Source organism: Megascapheus bottae, unplaced genomic scaffold, assembly GCF_031878675.1.
Source record: "Megascapheus bottae isolate mThoBot1 unplaced genomic scaffold, mThoBot2.hap1 HAP1_SCAFFOLD_48, whole genome shotgun sequence".
In the NCBI taxonomy this organism is placed as follows: Eukaryota; Metazoa; Chordata; class Mammalia; order Rodentia; family Geomyidae; genus Megascapheus; species Megascapheus bottae.
Genome location: NW_028327313.1, coordinates 381,852 through 399,252, shown reverse-complemented (window position 1 = coordinate 399,252; position 17,401 = coordinate 381,852).

The window sequence follows — 17,401 nt, the reverse complement described above, 5'->3', positions numbered from 1 at the left end:
TGTAATACTTGCAGTGGGTTTCTCATACACAGCCTTTATAACATTGAGGAATATTCCATGGATTCCTAGTTTCTCCAGAGCTTTTAACATACAGGGGTGTTGGATCTTGTCAAATGCCTTTTCCGCCTCTATTGAGACAAAAATCATGTGATTTTTGTCTTTGCTCCCGTTGATGTGTTGAATTATATTAATTGATTTGCGTATGTTGAACCAACTTTGCCTCCCCGTGATGAATCCAGTTTGATCACAATGTATAATTTTTTTGACGAGTTGTTGTAGACGGATGGCCAGTATTTTGTTGAGAAGTTTTGCATCGATGTTCATCAAAGAGATAGGTCTATAGTTCTCTTTCTTTGATGAATCTCTGTCTGGTTTGGGGATGAGGGTTATACTGGCTTCATAGAATGAGTTTGGTAAGGAACCTTCATTTTCAATTTCGTTGAAGAGCTTGAGGAGTATTGGTGTGAGCTCTGCTTTGAAGACCTTGTAGAATTCAGCTGTGAATCCATCTGGCCCTGGGCTTTTATCAGGTGGAAGTTCTCTAATTGCCACTTCTGTTTCAGAGCTTGAAATAGGCCTGTTGAGTTGGCTTAGTTCTTCTTGGTTCAGTGTGGGTATGTTAATATTGGCTAGGAATTCATCCATTTCATCTAGATTCTCAAATTTGTTGGCATAAAGGTTTGAGAAGTATTCCCTCATGATATTCTGGATCTTGGTAATTTCTGTCGTGATATTACCATTTTCATCTGCAATTTTGTTTATTTCGATATGCTCTCTTCTTTTTTTGGTAAGATTTGCTAAGGGCTTGTCAATTTTGTTAATTCTTTCAAAGAACCAACTCCTTGATTTGTTGATTCTTTCTATATTTTTTTGGATTCCAAATCATTTAATTCTGCTTTGATTTTAATAATTTGGGTTCTTCTACTGGGATTAGGGTTGGTTTGTTGCTCTTTTTCCAGGATCTTAAGGTGAGACATTAACTTGTTGGTTTGCAATTTTCCCAACTTGTTGTTGTAGGCACTCAGCGCTATAAATTTTCCTCTGAGTACTGCCTTTGCTGTATCCCAAGGAGTTGGTATTTTGTGTGCTCCTTACTGTTAAATTTCATAAACTGTTGGATTTCTGTTCTGATCTCTTCGATGACCCATTGGTGATTCAACAATGTGTTGTTCAGTCTCCATGAGTTACAGGGTTTTCGTTGGTTGAGATGTGTGTTCAGTTCCAGTTTGATGCCTTTGTGGTCTGAGAGTGTGCATGGTATAATTTCACTGTTTCTGAATCTGTCAAGGTTTGTTTTATGGCCTAAGATGTGATCTATTTTGGAAAATGTTCCATGTGCTGCTGAGAAAAACATATATTGTGTTGTTGATGGGTGGAATATTCTGCAGATATCTGTTATATCTATTTGGTCTATATTTGTCTATATTTGGTTTCTCTGTTGAGTTTTTGCCTTGTCAATCTGTCCATAGGGGAGAGTGTTGTGTTAAAGTCACCGACAATCACTGTATTTCGATCTATGTATGGTTTCAGTGTAAGTAAAGTTTGCTTGATGAAGTTTGGAGCTCCGGGATTGGGTGTGTAAATATTTAGGATCGTTATGTCTTTCTGGAGGAAAGATCCCTTTAGTAGTATGTAGTAACCTTCTTTGTCTTTTCTTACTAATTTTGGTTTGAAGTCTATTTTATCTGATATGAGGATGGCAACTCCAGCCTGTTTATGGGGGCAGTTAGCTTGATAGAGTTTATTCCAACCTCTCACTTTGAACAGATGATTGTATTTTGGAGTAAGATGTGTCTCTTGAAGACAGCAGAACGATGGCGCTTGCTTTTTGATCCAACTAGACAGCCTATGCCGTTTAATTGGAGAGTTAAGTCCATTGATATTGAGAGTTAGGATTGAGAGATATTTATTAGGTCCTACCATTTTTAAAAGCTTTTATTTGGGCCTGTGTCTTGGCAGTTCTTGTTGTCCTTAGATGGTATGCTGTTTAGGTGCCATTGCTTTCCCTATATTGCATTTATTTTGGTTTTCTATGTGTAGAACCTCTCTGAGAACTCTCTGTAGTGTTGGTTTTGTTGCGACATATTCTTGCAGCTTTTCCCTGGAATGGAATGTTTTTATTGTTCCCTAAGTTATGAATGAGATCTTAGCTGGATACAGTATTCTTGGTTGGTAGTTATTTGACTTCAGGGCACGACATATATGCTTCCAGTCACTTCTTGCTTGCATGGTCTCTGCTGAGAAATCTGGGGTTATTCAGATTGGTTTTTCTTTATAGGTTACTGAACCCTTTTCCCGGGCTGCCTTTAGGATCCTTTTTTTGGTTTCTATTGATCCAGTTCAGATTACGATGTGGCGGTGGCATGTTCTTTTCTGGTCGGGTCTGTTTAGGGTTCTAAAAGCTTCTTGCATCTGGATGGGTCTGCCCCTCTGGATATTTGGGAAATTCTCTGAGATGATTCCCTGAAGCATATCTCCAATACTATTTACCTCTTTCTCCACGCCCTCCTCAATACCAATTAGCCTTAAATTAGGCTTCCTAATTGTATCTTGGACCTCCTGAAGCGCTCTCTCATTTTTCCTAGATTTGGATTGACTCATTTTCTCTTCTTTCTCTATAATAACTAAATTATTTTCAGCCCCAGAAATTCTCTCCTCTGCATTGTCTAACCTGCTATCAAAGCATTCTACTTTATTTTTCATCTCCCTTGCTTCTAATTGCTCATATTTGATGCCTTGCATCTCTTGTTTTAGATTATGTATGGATTTCTTTAGCTCCTTGATTTCCATTTAAGTGGTTAGCTCAGTAGCTTTATTTTCTTTGAACATTTGCTGGAGTTTGGTCTACTTTGTATTTGTGGATCCTATGAATTCATCCATCTTTCTTTGAAAAACCTTTATTATGGCCTCCTTTATGGCTTCTTTTTCACTTATCACCTTGTTTATGGTTTCCTCTTGTTCAGCTATGGCTTCCTCCCTTATCTCTTTCTTTATATTTTTACATTTTTCATTCATGATATTTATCAATTGCATTTGTACAGGACTTGGAAGACTCTCCTCTAGGTTTGCCAGTGACTGTTCCATTGGCAGTTTACATTGGGTGAGGGGGGTGGGGGTTGTTGTTTCTTGATTTGACATTTTTCTTGAGTTTCTTGTTCTGCCCATTTGAAAATGGGAGCAAGGTTAATACTAAACACGATTATAGTTTTTCAGATATAACCAACCTAGACCTCTGTAGCTGGCAGACTCTAGATGTTCACAAGTTTTTATTGGTGTTGTCACTCTTTCTTTTTGTGCAGTTACCGACCACTCTAATAAGCGATTTATACCCAAAACAATAATCCTCTCCATCCAATCTCTATTGTCTTTAAGTCCCTCTGAGCCTAGAGAATAATTAAACACCTAGATATACAGTGTTGCTCAACAGCTATCAAGTGTAGATCCATGCAGTATAAGGGTTGAAAGACGAGCAGAGGTCCAGAGATAGAAAAATAGAATGGGAGAGGTCAGGGGGTAAGTAGGTAGCGTATTTGAGTACAAATTTTGGAAAGTATTAGAATAAAACTTATGTGTTGCTGCACGACTAGCTCTTACCCCAACTAGTGGCCTCACAGTGGACCATGGGATGGATCTGCGAGCTTCCGTCTGAGCGCGGTTGGCGGACATTTTCCTGTGCTGCTTCCAGGGGCGGCCCCAACCCAAGGGTCTGGGGATTGAGAGTTTCAGGGGCTCTCAGCAGGACCAGCAGGAGACCCCTCTTTTCCCAGGGGCGGGGCCCAGCTGGGGACATGGGCTCCAAGGGCGGAGCCGCGCCTGTTTGGTTCTCAGAAGGGGAGCTTGGCTGCTGGTCGGCCCTTCAGATCCCTGCTGTGTTTCCACTGCTTTGTCAGAGTCTGTGACTGTGGGGGGCCCCTAGGTGGTGTCTTGCTCAGGATTTCCAGCTGGAGGATGCCCCGCTCAAGAATTGAGGGGGGGCAGATCCTGGCTCCTATTTTCCTGCACCCCCTACCCACTGTTGTAAGGCAGGGCCCCAAAGCCGTCCACTCTCCCGATCCAGTGGCCTGGGACAGGACCCTGGTGGGCGGGTGGGAGCTGGGACAGCTCCGCCTCCCCTGGTGGGGTGCTGAGTCTTAGGGTCCGCTCACTTGTCAGTCTCCAGTCAGGGGGCTGGGGTTGAGCCCGTTGGGTGGATGGGAGTTGGGACAGTCCCTCCTCCCTTGGTGGGATGCTGGGTCTTATGGGTAGCCTGCTTGTCAATCTCCAGTCAATGGCCTGACGGAGGGGGCTGTTGAGAGAAGGGACAGGATTCTAAATTCCTTGCCCCCCTGCTCCCGCAAGTCTTTCTCAGGCCGGGTGTTGGGTCTGAGTTAAGTTCTATTGCTTGGCACCCACTCCACTTTCCCGATGTGTTTGGGGACACGCTGTATTACTCACGCCTCTGCGTCCATCTGCGGGTGCTCCACGGTGGTGGGGAGTCTTTAACTCCCCTCGGGTCTCCGCCACCGCCTGTGTTCTGCGTCTGGGTTCCGCTGCTTGCTGTTCTGGTTCCCCGTCCGGGTTCCGCTGCTTCCGCCGTTGGCTGGCCCGGTTCTGTGCTGGTTTGTGCAGCCGCTGGGCTCCCATCCTGGTACCCTCCACTACCGCCGCTTTTCGTGGATTAGAGCTGGTGCCCGCCGCCACTTTCCCAGCGTGGAGCCGGCACCCGCTCAAGCCGCTTTTCGCGGCTTCATCCGGCGCTAGCTGCCACTTTTCGCGGCTTGCCATGGCTTTCGCAGCTTGGATCCGGTGGCGAGAGTTGGGGGAGGGGTCTTCGTGTTCCAAACTCTTTGAGATAGTTGGATGTGAGCTTTATCTGGATTTCTTTTCCGGTTTGAGTCCTTCTCCATTGCTTTTTGAGTTTGTTGTTGTGGATTTCTTTAGGTAGTTGGCTCGTGGGATTCCCTGGTTCTCTCTTTTTGTCAGAGAGAGCTAGGCAGCGTCCCTATTGTCTCGGTGCCATCTTCCTTCTATCGTGATAGAGATTTTCATGGTAGGTATTCATTGCATACTTAGAAGTAACTGGAATCTACTGAAACATTGGAATTATAGAGATGGAAAATTAATTTGATCTAAGATTTATGGAAATAAATTTCTAAAAATTTAAATTGCAAGCAGAAACATTTGAATTTGCTGTTGCTTTAAAGTAACATTAACTTGTGTATTATTTTTAGAATCTACAAAAATAGGATATAATACAAGGAAATGGTGTATGTTTTTCATAGAAATTCTATTGTTTTTGTTTCAATTTTGCCTCCCTTTTCATACTTATACTTTATGGATATCTACCTTTAGCATGGTTATGGAAATTAAAATGTAATTTATATACACATGAATATACTTTATAACCAGCAAAGTGTTTTCTGCCATTTATTTTAGGTAATTGCTGTCATAATTGTGTGTGTGTGTGTGTGTGTGTGTGTGTGTGTGTGTTTGTGTTGTGTAGTAGGTCTTGAACTTAGTGCTATACCTGGGCTTTGCACATAACACTCTATAACTTGAGCAACACCTCCACTTCTGGCTTTTTAATGTTTAATTGGAGATAAGAGTCTCTAAGACTTTCTTGTCTGGGCTGGCCTCAAAGTATATTGCTCAGCTCTCACTCTGCTCAGCTAGGATTATAGATATGAGCAACCATCACTTGGCCTGCAATGTATTTTAAGTAACTACTTTTCTCTTTTTAAACAGACCTTTTTTTAATATTTTTGGTAGAGGAAGATTCATTAGTATTTATTTGTGGGACATATCTGAAAAACCAAAAACAAAAAATTGTGAACAAGTTGTAATCATTCAAAGATAACCACTGTTAACACTTTGCTAATTTATCCTTGGTAGTTTTTAAAGTAAGCAAATTGATCTTCTTTCTGATGCATTGCCTAATTTTTTCATACAATAAAGAAGACTTAAATTATCCAGATAAAGTAAAATGAATGTTTCTGGGAATTTTGAAGGGAAAATGCACCACCGGTGCGTGTTTGAAGCTTTCTTCATTTCCGTTCAATAAAGACAAAGTTCATAAGGAGAGAACAAAGTAGTGAGGAGAGAGCCACTGCTAGAGAAAGTACTTTGAAATAAATCACAGGACAGAAGACAGGGAAGAGATTATTACATGTAACCCATACTGAAACATCAGACATAGTTTCTAAATTTATCTTGTTTGGTTATCATTAGGATTTTGGTGAATTTATGAGGGAAAACAGATTAACTCCTTTTCTAGACCCCAGATATAAAATCGATGGAAGTCTTGAGATCCCTTTGGAACAAGCAAAAGATCAATTAGAAAAACACACGTGATACTGGCCCATGATTATTTCACAAACCACCATATTCAACATGCAAGCGGTATGTGTTCTTCCATTCTATTTTTTTGGCTCCCTTGTCAAAGATTAGGTGGCCATAGGTCTGTGGTTTAATATCTGGGTCCTCAGTTCTATTCCATTGGTCTTCAGGCCTGTTCCTGTGCCAGTACCAAGCTGTTTTGAGAATTATAGCTCTGTAATAGAGTCTAAAGTTTGGAATTGAAATTCCTCCAGCGCTGTTCTTTCTGCTAAGAAGTGTTTTTGCTATATGGGGTCTTTTATTATTCCATATGAAATTTTGAATTGCCTCTTCTATTTCTTTAAAGAATGACATTGGGATGTTGATGGGTATTGCATTGAATTTGTAGATAGCTCTTGGCCAGATTGTCATTTTCACAATGTTGATTCTTCCAATCCAGGAGCATGGGAGGTTTTTCCATTTCCTTAGTTCTGCTTTAATTTCCTTTTTTAGGGTTTTAAAGTTTTCATCAAAAATGTCCTTTACATTCTTAGTTAAGCTAATTCCTAGGTACTTTATTTTCTTTGAGGCTATTGTGCAAGGAGTTTCTTTCCTGATTATTGCCTCGTTCTACTCACTGTTGGCATAAAGGAAGGCAGTTGATTTTTAAGGGTTGATTTTATAGCCTGCTACTCTTCCAAAGCTTTGAATCAGCTCAAGGAGCTTGAGAGTAGAGTCTATAGGATTCTTTAAATGCAGAATCATGTCATCTGCAAAGAGGGATAGTTTTATTTCCTCTTTCCCTACTTGGATCCCCTTTATGCTTGCTTCTTGCCTTATTGCACTGGCTAGGAATTCTAGTACTATGTTAAAGAGTAGTGGAGAGAGTGGGCATCCTTGTCTCATTCCTGATTTTAGAGGGAATGGCTTTAGATTTTCACCATTAAGTGTAATACTTGCAGTGGGTTTCTCATACACAGCCTTTATTACATTGAGGAATGTCCCATGGATTCCTAGTTTCTCCAGAGCTTTTAACATACAGGGGTGTTGGTTCTTGTCAAATGCCTTTTCTGCCTCTATTGAGACAATCATGTGATTTTTGTCCTTGCTCCTGTTGATGTGTTGAATTATAGTAATTGATTTGCGTATGTTGAACCAGCTTTGCCTCCCTGTGATGAATCCAGTTTGATCATAGTGTATAATTTTTTTGATGAGTTGTTGTCGACGGTTGGCCAGTATTTTGTTGAGAAGTTTTGCATCGATGTTCATCAAAGATATAGGTCTATAGTTCTCTTTCTTTGATGAATCTCTGTCTGGTTTGGGGATGAGGGTTATACTGGCTTCACAGAATGAGTTTGGTAAGGAACCTTCATTTTCAATTTCGTTGAAGAGCTTGAGGAGTATTGGTGTGAGCTCTGCTGTAAGACCTTATAGAATTCAGCTATGAATCCATCTGGCCCTGGGCTTTTCTTAGGTGGAAGTTCTCTAATTGCCATTTCTATTTCAGAGCTTGAAATAGGCCTGTTGAGTTGGCTTAGTTCTTCTTGGTTCAGTGTGAGTATGTTAATATTGGCTAGGAATTCATCCATTTCATCTAGATTCTCAAATTTGTTGGCATAAAGGTTTGAGAAGTATTCCCTCATGATATTCTGGATCTTGGTAATTTCTGTCGTGATATTACCATTTTCATCTGCAATTTTGTTTATTTCGATATGCTCTCTTCTTTTTTTGGTAAGATTTGCTAAGGGCTTGTCAATTTTGTTAATTCTTTCAAAGAACCAACTCCTTGTTTTGTTGATTCTTTCTATAGTTTTTTTGGATTCCAAATCATTTAATTCTGCTATGATTTTAATAATTTGCTTTTTTCTACTGGGATTAGGGTTGGTTTGTTGCTCTTTTTCCAGGATCTTAAGGTGAGACATTAACTTGTTGGTTTGCACTTTTTCCAACTTGTTGTTGTAGGCACTCAGTGCTATAAATTTTCCTCTGAGTACTGCCTTTGCTGTGTCCCAAAGGAGTTGGTAGTTTGTGTGCTCCTTACTGTTATATTTCATAAAGTGTTGGATTTCTGTTCTGATCTCTTCGATGACCCATTGGTGATTCAACAATGTGTTGTTCAGTCTCCATGAGTTACAGGGTTTTCGTTGGTTGAGATGTGTGTTCAGTTCCAGTTTGATGCCTTTGTGGTCTGAGAGTGTGCATGGTATAATTTCTGTGTTTCTGAATCTGTCCAGGTTTGTTTTATGGCCTAAGATGTGATCTATTTTGGAAAATGTTCCATGTGCTGCTTAAAAAAACGTATATTGTGTCGTTGCTGGGTGGAATATTCTGCAGATGTCTGTTAGATCTAGTTGGTCTATATAGTTGTTCAGTTCTAAGGCTTCTCTGTTGAGTTTTTGCCTTGTCAATCTGTCCATAGGGGAGAGTGTTGTGTTAAAGTCACCGACAATCACTGTATTTCGATCTATGTATGGTTTCAGTGTAAGTAAAGTTTGTTTGATGAAGTTTGGAGCTCCGGAAGTGGGTGTGTAAATATTTAGGATCGTTATGTCTTCCTGGAGGAAAGATCCCTTTAGTAGTATGTAGTAACCTTCTTTGTCTTTTCTTACTAATTTTGGTTTGAAGTCTATTTTATCTGATATGAGGATGACAACTCCAGCCTGTTTATTGGGCCGTTAGCTTGATAGAGTTTATTCCAACCTTTCACTTTCAAAGATGATTTTTTTTGTGTGTAAGATGTGTCTCTTCAAGACAGCAGAACGATGGCTCTTGCTTTTTGATCCATCTAGACAGCCTATGCCATTTAATTGGAGAGTTAAGTCCATTGACATTGAAAGTGCCAGATTACTTTTCTAATGTATCTGTACCATTTGAACTCTCCATTGTAAAAGAAATTTTCTCATGGTTCTGTGTTTACATTAGCATTTGATATGTCAAGATTACCTTTTTTTGCTATTTTAGCTATTCTAATAGCTATAATATTCATTGATAATTCATTATTACTTTAATTTACATTTTCTTTGTATTAGCAATGATAAGCCCCTACTCATTTATTAGTCATCTGCTATGTTTAATTCAGTGAATATTCAATGATATAATTTTTAAGTTGGGTTGTTTATGAATTCTTAGGTATGTAACAGGTATGCTTTGTGTAAGTGTATTGCTCCTGTGAATTGTTGATTTTGCAATGTAGAAGTTTCTACTTTTGAGGAAGTCAAATATATCCGTTTTAACTTTTGTGATATTCTGGGGATCATGTGTTAAGAAATGACATCCAAGTTCAGAAAGGTTATTCTTACATTTTCTTTTAGGAACTCTAGATTTTTAGTTTCTATTTTTAAGATATGATAATTTTCCTTGCTCTTGTGAAAAGCATGAGTCAGAATTTATTAATTTTTTTACATTTAGTATTCTAATTGTTGTAGGAGCATTTGTTAAAAGAGTATCCTTTCTTCACTGAAGAGCCTTTGTAAGTTGTAAGAACCTATTGGACTATATGTGTATGTTACTACGTTCTCTTTAGTCCCCTGTTGGTCTGTGTATGTGTCCTTTGCACATTAAATCTTGAAGTCAGGTTGTAAAGAGTCTTCTGACATTTGTATCAGATAGTTCAATGAGTTCTTCTCCCCCACCCCTTCCCGCTTTCTCCCCCAGCCCCCATTAGGCCTTGAACTCACTGTCCCTTAGCTTTTGCATACAAAATATGCACACATTCTAGTCACATATATATAATTTTGTATTTAGTCATTTGAATCTTTCCTAACACTCACTGAACAGAGTGAGTACATTGAAAGACCTTAAAACACATGTAAATTTTAGAATATGCAAAAAATGTTACTGGCTTGGTTATGTAACACGAGCAATCATATTAAAAGTAAGCCTGTTTTATTTATAAGTTTTGTGATCATATGCCTTTTGTCTTTCCTTTTCTTTGTTACACATCACCAGGGCCTGTGTCCTTATTGTCCTTGTGGAGTAATAGAATCCATACTGCCAATTCCAGAAAACATTAGGAGTTTGCTGGATGTTTAAACTCAGTTAACAACAGAGCCGAATTATATCAACATCTTAAGGAGGAAAATGGGTTTGTGTTATTATGGTTGAAAATTATTTTATTGTCTGTACAGTGCTTGATAATCACTGCTTGTTGGTTGAAAGCAAATTTGTTACTACTGTTGAGTGGTAGAATTTTGAATACACGGTATTGTAGCCAGGCACTGTGGTGGCCCATACGAAATCTGAAGAGCTCAGTTCAAACCTGCAGTAGGCAGGAAGATTTGTGAAACTCTTTATTTCCATTGATCAGTAGAAGAGCCAGAAGTGAGGTATGTTCAAATGGTACAACAACAGCCTGAGTAGAAAAGCCACATGAGAGCACAAGGGCCTGCTTTCAAGCCTTACTACCAAAACACAATGTAAGAAACAGCAACAACAAAAAAACACTTGACTTTGGTGTGTATACAAGGTCAGATTTTACTGATTTATAGTGTGCTCATACCAGTAATGCTTTTAATGGTTAGTAGGCATTTTAGAAAATCTCAGAGAGCACAGAGTCTGTGTAAGATAACACAGAGGACCCTGGCACTGTGGTTCATGTCTATAATCCCAGCTGTGTAGTAGGCTGAGATATGTGGATCACAGTTCACAGCCAGCATGTGTAGGAAAGTCTATGAAACTCTTAAACCACCAGCAAATCAGAAGTAGATCAAACTGGTAGAGTGCTAACTTTGAGCAAAAGAGCTCAGGGGATAACACCCAGGCCCAGAGTTCAAGCCCCATGACTGACTGAAAACAAAACAAAACAAAAACCAGAAAACAAAGAGAAATATTTGTATGATAAGTAATATAATATTAAAGCATTATTTATAATAGAATAGTGAATCCTACATTTAGTGATTTTGAGCAATTTAGAAAGATTTTTTGGCAGTCCTGGGCTCGAGCTCAGGGCCTGAGGACTGTCCTTGGTCTTTCTCAAGACTAGAGCTCTACCACTTGAGCCACAGCACCACTTCCGGCTTTTTCTAATGGATTCAGTACCAAGGAATCAAACCTGGCTCTTCATGAATGCTAGGCATGCATTCTACCACTAGGCCAAACTCCTGGCCTCTGATTTTGAGCAATTTAGAAGAAATTTTTTAAAGTGTATTGGTAAGGAATTCCTTTAATAGCAAAGGAATAAAACTCTTATTAAATAACAGAGATGCTTTCCTTAGTTTTGTTAAGAGAAAGAGTGGTATCATAAACAAACACACACACACACACACACACACACACACACACACACACACACACACTCACTGATGGCTTTTGAAATGTAATTTTGGGACAGCCCTTAATCTCTCCAGGGTCCATTTTCACTTATCTTCAACATGAGAAAACTTCTGTTAATTAGAGGGCCCCTAACTATTATTCTTCTGCCTAACGTGCTTGTATTTTGTTCTTTGAGTATATTAGGTTTTCATTTCCATATAAGAAGTAGATGAAATATGGTTATAGTTAATGTTTTTTTAATTTAGTTGTTATATATTTTTTATTGTCGGGATTATTTATGGAGGGGTTACAGTTACATTCCCCAGGTAGTAGGTACATTACTTCTCACACATTGATACCCCTTCTCATGGTTTTTGTCTCTATTATCCTCCTCCCACCCCCTCCCAATCATCTTGTGTTCCTCCCTTCCCTTTCCTATTTCAAATAAACTTATACGCAGTATACCAAGTAACAAAGTCAGATACAGTCACAATATGAGATTAATGTCTCATCAAATGCCTTATCAAAGGGCAAAAAAAGAGAAGAGAAATAACATAGTACATTAAAAACAACAATCACACAAGATAAAGCTCTTGTTTCCATATCCTACAGTTCCTTTCATTTGGTCTCATCCTATGTGACCTTAGTACCTAGGTTTTGAGCTATTGTAATCCTCTGCTAGGAGAGTCCTAGATGTGTACTAATTTTTACAAATGAGGAAAACCACTGAGTCCATGTTCCTTTGGGTCTGGCTTACTTCACTTAATATGATTTTTTTTCTGGATATAGTTAATGTTTTACCAACCTATTTTTTTTTCAGAATGGAGACAACAGAAAATGGAAAAGCTAGTCAGCAGTGAAAAATGATCCAAGGAACTGAATTTTCTGAGTATAATTACAAAAATATTTTGGGCAGAGTTTGATAAAAGTACTTTTACAGCAAGGTTGTATAGCTTATGTTAGCTAGACTGGTTTTTACATTTTTGAAATATTTCAATGAACTATCTTTTTTTGTACTAGCTATAAAATTGGCAAAATCAAAAATATACATTTGAGATCTGTCCTCTCTAATCAAATATGTTTATTTTATACTAAAATGTATTCCCTCTAGAAATGTTTTTGTAAAGATTCTTAGGCTTCTCTTTGCCAAATAAAACTGTTAAAAACCTAAAGTGCAAAATATAATAGTGTCACTTTGGAAAAGATGCTATTTTATTCATTTAATACCTAATGATAAAATTTGGAAAATTTAAGGTTTAGATGAGATTTGCAATATGTGATATCAAATTTATGTTAGTCTATGTCTTATAAATCGTAATGCTTTTCCAAGAAAGATTATTGTCTTTATTTTTGCCTTTGTGTGTGTTTAAAACTACACTTTAAACCAGAATTTCCAGGTAGCTTGTGTACATTTATGATTTCTAATGTTAGATGTTACTTTTAGTAAAAAATGTACTTTCTATTTTCATATTGAAAGAAAAGCATAAATGAGATTACAAACTTAGAAGAAAGAAAACTTACTACTTTCATCCCTGGATAGTTTAATTTCTTCATACTTAAAAAAAGTCCTGGTTTATGTTTATGGTTGTTTATTGGAATTACTCTCATACTGTTCAACTTGAAGCTTATACTATGATGTAAGAAAATTGTTAAATACTATTTCTAGGTTTCTCTCTGTCTCTGTCTCTGTCTCTCCCTCCCTCCACCCCCCGTCTCTTCTCTGTGATTGTCTATTAGCGAATGGAAAAGTCCTTTGTTTCATTTATTTTCCTGGAAACTTAAGTACACATTTAGTTATTATAAGTATCAAAGATATCCCTGAAGAAAAAGATTCTGCTTTCAGTTCTATTACAGAGATTATACTGACCCAAAGCTCAATTTTATATATATATACATATATATATATGTGTGTGTGTGTGTGTGTGTGTGTGTGTGTGTATACATACACACACGTATATATATACGCACGCATGCCAGTCCTGGGCTTGGGCTCAGGGCTTGAGCACTGTCATTGGACTTTCTCAAGGCTAGAACTTTACCACTTGAGCCTCAGCACCACTTCCGCCTTTTTGCTATGTATGTGGTACCGAGGAATGAACCCGGGTCTTTGTGCATGCTAGGCAAGCACTCTACCACTAGGCTAAACTCCCGGCCCTCAATTATACTTTTTACAATACATAAACACAATAATTTTGTATGAGTTGTTACAGGTGATATTTGGTAAATATAAATCCAATGAGATTTTACTGCAGAAAGTCTTAGTGAGCTAGAACCTTGTTCAAAATCACCATATGCACATGTTCTATCATTGATTGACACTGGGGGTTCCTGGAAGTATCAATGTGAACAGTAAATAGCTAGGTTTGGGAGATTCACCACCTATTGTCTGAAACCATTAAGATTGTCAGCCTGTATAGATTCACAGCAGGTCTCTAAATGTGCACATGTAGGAAAGCAGCATCCAGATGTTAATTTGTTACAGAGGGGTTGCCAAAGTGAGAGTATATGGGATTTTCCACAGTGTCATAAAGCTTTGAAGCATTAGACTTAATTTAGGAAATTGAATATGTGAATTTATTTACATTGAGCATATTTGATTGAACATACTTAGCTACTTTCCTTTTATATGCAAAATATTGAGTATTTGGCTGGGAGTTTGCCCTAGGGGTAGAGTACTTGCCTAGCATACACGAAGACTCAGGTTTGGTTCCTCAGTACCATTTACACAGAAAAAGTTGGGAGTGTAGTGCCAGGAGTTTGGCCTCATGGTAAAGTACTTGATTAGCATGCATGAACATGCAGGTTCGATTCCTTGGTACCACACACAAAGAAAAAATAAGTGGTGATGTGTCTCAAGGGGTAGAGTTCCATTCTTGAGAAAGCCCAAGGATAGGCCCTTAGTTCAAGACCCAGGACTGACAAAAAAAAAAACAAACACCAACAAAAAAGAAAAAAACTGGAAGTGGTGCTGGGCTCAAGTGTAGAACACTAAAAAATAAATTGATAAATAAAAATATTGAGTTCTGGCTTTTTTGGGGGTGGGGACGGGTCAGTCATGGGGCTTGAACTCTGGGTCTGGGTGCTGTCCCTGAGCCCTTCAGCTCAAGGCTACTGCCCTACTCTTTGAGCCTAGCACCTCTTCTGGTTTTTACTGGTTAATTGGAGATAAGAGTCTCATGAGGCTGGCTTGAGCCTCGATCATCAGATCTCAGCCTCCAGAGTAGCTAGGATTACAGGTATGTGTCACCACATCCGGCTGTATTGGCATTTTTTTTATGCTTGAATCTATACCTTTGTCTTAATATGCTATCTGAATGGCCATAAAATTTAAATTTTTGCAGCTTGAGACAGAGTCTTCTAAGATAGATGCAAACTTAATTTAATATTTGGTTATGTTTCCTTATTTGCAACATTTTCTAATTTAAGTAATGTACAAGTGGATTTCAGTCCAACATAATTTTATGAATATAATGCAACTTGATTAGTATCATCCTTTTCTTATTCTCCCTCCATTCCTCTATCTCAAAATAAAATGGGAGGCCAAGAGTAGTGGCACATATCTGAAATCTAGGTACACAAATGTGGAGGTTAGAGGCCAGGTGCTAGTGACTCATGCCTCTTATCCTAGCTACTGAGGAGACTGAGATCCTCAGGATCCAATTTAAAGTGGTCATGGGATTTGAACTCTGGGCCTGGGTGTTGTCCCTGAGCTCTTCATCTCAAGGCTACCACCCCTCACCGCTTGAGCCACAATGCCACTTTTACCACTTCTGGTTTTCTGGTGGTTAATTGGAGATAAGAGTCTCATGGACTTTAGTGCCCAGGCTGGCTTTAGGAACTTCAATTCTCAGATCTCAGCCTCCTGAGATCCTAAGTCTCTGTGACTCCTATCTTCAATTAGCCAGCAATAAGCTGGAAGTAGAGGTGTGACTTAAGTGGTAAAGCATCAGTCAGTCCTGAGTAAAAATGCTGAGACAGAACTTGAACCCTAGAACTGGGTATTGTCCTAGAGCTTTTGTTGCTCTACCACTTGAGTCACAGCTTAATTTCTGAATTTTTGGTAGTTAATTGGAGATGAGTCTCATGGACTGAGCTGGCTTCAACAGCTATCCTCAGAGCTCAGCCTCCAGAGTGGGATTGCAGGTGCGAACCTCCAGCACTAGGCAACATTTAGAATATTTTTCCTAAAGCATAATTCCAGAATGAGGTGCTGAACTATTCTTTAAAGGATGACCAGGGTAACTTGTGCTTCATAGGGTAAATATTTCACAATACAAAGGAGAAATTATGACATCAACTTGAATAATTATCAATTTAAATAATCAGTGATTATTTTATCTGCTAAGTCTTGTTTCTAGAGCATGTCGATATATTCATATTTTTATAACAATATTTAGGTTTCTCAGAGTTAAAAGGAACCATTTCTTAATAAAACCAGATTGGTGGGTTTTTGAAGCTTGTTAATAGCTCCTCTCATTTCTGAGGCTGGGATCTTGTTTTCACTACGGTTAATGTTAAGAAACAGGGGTATTCTATGTAACTAAAAGCAAAATATCACATTCCAGCATGGGTGGCATTGGTGCTTGAGCACACTTATTTATAGTGTTGTTACTTTTAGGTTTTCCTTTAAGACACCAGGAACTGAGGAACAAGATGAGCCTGCTTTTGTTGTTGTTTAAATAGTGGTAATCTGGTGACATCAGTTGCTCACATTTGTAATCCTAGCTACGCAGATAGCTGAGATCTGATGATTGAGGTTTGAAGGCTGCTTGGGCAGGAAAGTCAGTTTAATTATCACTATATAACCAGCAAAAAGTCAGAAGTAGAGATATGGCTCATGGTATAATTTCATCCTTGGGTGAAAAAGTTCAGGTATTGTGCCCAAGCCTTGAGTTAATCACCTATTATCAACACACACACACACACACACACACACACACACACACACACACACACACACACACACACACTGTGCCAAATACACTTAACTAACAGCCTGAAGGATATTTCTGATCAGAGGTAATTTCTGTTAGACAAAGTTGTTTTCAATTAATGACCCAGTATCCTGGCAAAAAAAATGTAATAGTTTGGATAAATATTTTCATCAGGCCCCCTCTCGATACCATTTCTAAGATTTGTCATTAGGTAAATGTAGAAATTACAGTTGGTACAGTTTAAGTCATTGAAAAAAAACTTGTTATATTTTTATAAATCCATACAACTTTTGCTTGTTTTATTTTTAATTTATTGTTATTTTAGAAATGTTATTTTACAGAGGTATTAAAATTACAGGAGTAGTGTAATGAGTACATGCCCTTTCATTTGTGCAGTGTCTTCTGTTCCCTCACTGTCTCCCATCCCTCTCCCCTGTTTCTACCCTCTTTCATCACTGTCCATTGAGCTCCACTGCTTCCCTTCTCACCCTTTTCCCCTCAAGTTCTGTGCTTTTTCCTACCCTCCCAAAGATATACCCAGGAATATGTACATCAGGTAAAGAAGACAGAATATTTAAAAAAGAAAAAAAAAGACAGGTGCAGTGGCTCACACCTGTAATCTTAGCTGCTCAGGAGGCTGATATCTGAGGCTTGCAGTTCAAAGCCTGCCCTGGCATGAAAGTCTCTAAAGTGGTGCTGTGGCTCAAGGGGTAGGGTGGTAGCTTTGAGCTGAAGTGCTAAAGGAAAACGCCCAGGCCCTGAGTTCAAGTTCCATAACCTTGTGTGAGTTCCTAGAATTCTGTTAAATTTGTCATATTCCACTGCTTGCTTTAATTAATTAATCTGGTCCTGGGGCTTGAACTCAGGTCCAGGGCTCTATCCCTGAGCCTCTGTGTGCTCAATGCTAGTGTTCTACCACTTGA